Source organism: Gymnoscopelus microlampas (assembly GCF_963454915.1).
Source record: "Gymnoscopelus microlampas genome assembly, chromosome: 23".
NCBI lineage: Eukaryota > Metazoa > Chordata > Actinopteri > Myctophiformes > Myctophidae > Gymnoscopelus > Gymnoscopelus microlampas.
In genome coordinates this window covers 6853734-6857133 of record NC_139960.1, presented here as the reverse complement: position 1 = coordinate 6857133, position 3400 = coordinate 6853734, and the positions used below count along the sequence as shown (strand labels likewise).

General features: G+C 39.2%; 1 protein-coding gene across 2 annotated transcripts in view; it reads right to left on the bottom strand.

Annotated features, from left to right (window-relative positions):
• Positions 1–1226: 1226 nt before the first annotated feature.
• The window catches only part of znf800b (zinc finger protein 800b), a 63928-nt gene continuing 61754 nt past the window's right edge, over positions 1227–3400 (bottom strand). For both annotated transcript variants that reach the window (XM_084049607.1, XM_084049608.1), the window contains exon 12: positions 1227–3400. This exon is cut by the window's right edge and continues 2080 nt beyond it. The gene's annotated coding sequence lies outside the window, so the exon portion shown is untranslated.

Genomic DNA, 3400 nt, shown 5'->3' with positions numbered 1-3400 from the left:
GTAGCTATGAGGAATTTTGTACCAGAAATTTCCTCTCAGAGGACATTACACTTTTCAAAGTCTAAGGATCTTTTATTTTTCATAGAATAGCAGATAGACAGAAATAGGTCATGAACAGACTCTTCACACGAGAGAGATGGAGATATAGAGAGGGGGGGGATCTAAGTTGGTGAAATGTTTCGTCGGGGGGACAACTCATCCACAACGTAAGTTTCTAGACCACATATGAGACATTCAAACAAATGACAGCCACTATTATGCCATCTTTTTTTAAGACGTCAAAATTACCACTGAGAAAATAGGTTGTATTTTGGTTGTTGAGATATCGTTGTCAAAATGACGTCTTCCTGCGTCGTCCTGTGCCCACAGGGTTGCCCCCTGCAGAAATCTGTGTATCTCCATAGGCAACACCCTGGTGACTCCAGCTCAAACTGCCAAGAACCTGGGAGTGGTCCTGGACAGCCAGCTGTCCTTCAAGGCACACGGTGCAGGGACAACTCAATCCTGTACGTAGGTAGCCTACTTCACAGCATCCAGAGCATCAGACCCTTCCTCACCAAGGAGTCTGCCCAGCTCCTTATCCAAGTCGAAGTCATCTCCAGGCTTGACTACTGCAACTCTCTCCTTGTTTTGATGAGATGCTTACTGAAACCCCTACAACTGATCCAGAATGCTACAGCACGCCTAGTCTTCAAGCTCCCTACACTTTTACCCCCCTTTTGCTCTCCCTTCACTGGCTTCCACAGGATTTTTTTTTGCCCCCATCCCTACAACACGACGACCCATGGTTCGATAGCTGATTGATAACATCACAACTTAATAAAAAGATGTATGTAACTCTGACATCCCTATTTTGAGTAAATTTAGCTTTGCGTCGACACACATTAGGGGATCTTAAAGGTTTTGAACAACCAATTTGAGTTAAACAGATGAACTTGGCTGTTGATTCACCTCTTTGACAAAGGTGGCAAACTTCCATTTTCTGACGAGGTTTTAGCTATTTTTAGATTTAGTGTGGATACTTTGGATTGTTTGTGTGTGTCTGGCAGTGCATGGTTGTGTACCTATTAGGTCTTGTTTACAAGTAAAGCCGGTTTAAGTGAACTCAAACAAAAAGACAGTGTTTGAGTTCAGTGAGATTCTGTTCCTGTACTGTATGTGTGTGGCTATAAACACAGTGAATCTCTGCAAGTTGTCGATATATCTCAGCACCAAATACAACCAGACAAATTCCTGTAGATTTATTGCAATAACAAAATATTCCCCTGGAAATACTGCAGAGAAATAGAAGAGGCCTGTCTCAAAAGATGAATTCGTGAAGAAAGAAATTGTCATTCCACTCCCCTTCTTTCACACACAGTAAACAAAGATGACTGACAGCAGTGTGACTCACGTCTGAGGACAAATTAAAAAAATAAATTAATAAAACACTGCACAATATTTCCCTGCAGGAAAGGATTCATTTATTTTAAGTGGTTGGTTTTACATTCAACTGAAAAGTCTTCTCTAATAACTCTCATCTGTTGTCCTCTACAAGGTGAACGGAACGAGAGTGTGAATATTAACAAAGGGAAGAAAATGACAGAGATTAAAACAAACATCGACAGAAGGTCATACTAAAGAAAGAAGTTTTTTCTCGTCTCCTGTCCTTTTTGACATATACCTCTAAAAGGTACACACTTTCCTCCTTCAAAAAGAATGAAATAAAAGATGACAAATACAACAGAGTAAACTTTAGTCGCTACTGAACGAAGACGTCATAGTACTGCAGCTGGTCAGACAGAGGTTTGAAGCATATGAGTCAACCGACAGTAAAATACAGTCAAATAACTAACGCAGGATTCAAAACTATGCGTTTTTCTTTTTTGTAATTTGCGGTTATATCTATCATTTATACTGTTTGTATAGGATAAATCAATATATACAAGTTTTTCTCCCCCAAGACCTCAACACACAAGCATTTTTGTTTTCAGTTAGGAAAATAAATTTTGGTCAATATTTCTTCTTTTTTTTCTGTTTTGTTTCATGGCTTTCTGATTGAACGAGAAGACAAGGGTACATTTGGTCTATCAAAACAATAAAATAAAAAAGCTCACTATTGTGTTCTCTCTTTTCCATATGCCAGTGTTTCACAGACTACCATCGAGGCCTTGTTGCTGTAAACTAGCTCTCAACTCTCTCTATCTCTCTCTCAAAAAAATAAAATAATCTTCCAGTAAATAAACAAAAACAACTACAATTTCCATGGTAGTGACTAATTCATACTTTGGCACACGACCGTTCAGACACAAATAACGTACTTTCAGCTGGACACACATCAACACTTTCTATTTTAGTTCGAGATATGTCATCTTTTTTGTACCACACAGCCATACAACAAAGTATAAATGAAAGCCTGATTGAAACTCCAAAAATAACCGATCTACAAGCTCAAAACGCATTGCATCGCTCTGCGTTGTTAGTTAGCTTGGAGATTGGCAGTTTTTCTGGGCATGCGACACCATTGTAGGACAGAGTATAAATTGAGCATAAGTCTCTGGAGTCCAAGTACTGGATATTTTAAAAGTAACAGTAAAAGAGTGTGCAATAGCACAGTTTATCCTGAAGGCTATCGGAGCAAAATAATACAATTGACAATGCTAAGTGAAGCAGCTTTTAGGTTAGGTGAGTCCAAATGATGAACTTGTCATATAGCTATGGATAGCAAAGCACAGCAGTCATTCACCAAAATGTAAAACACTTTTCTACAGTTTTCTTAATGAATAAAAAAACTGTCTAAACAAATGGCTGATACAGCATTTAGGTTAGGAGTAGGCCAGGCGGGGAGGGTGATATTTGTCACTGCACGTAATCCTACAGGCTTGGGCGGTCGGTACCTGTCAGCAGGGAGTGTTGGGAGGAGTAGGACGAAGGCTCTATGCGCAATGAAAATATCACATTTTCCAGTAGCTAAAGATTAGCTAATGAACCTGACTATTGTGATGTTATATAATATTTCCTACAGGTTGTCCTACACTGCCTAACAAATGTATAAAAACAAACTGTAACTAAAGTTCAGGCAAGTCATAACTAGGGTTTTAGATGTCAGACCATTACCACTTAATGGGATTCCCCCCCAGGGCCCCCTCCTGTTTTCGCTAAATATCACCAAATATCTTTGAGTCACACTCAAGTCTTGTCTCATTTTCTATTGCTCAATTTATCCAGCAACAAAACGTATTTGTCGTCAGTCTTAATGACAAGACTGACAGCATACAGACACAGTCTGCTTGAATAAAAAAAATTACAAAGATTTTTTGCTCTGGCTCCTCATCTCAAAACAGAGTCCGTGGCCAAATTAAATAGATCTGCCACAATATTAGATGATAAGACCAGGCATTCATCAGTCCATACACCAAGC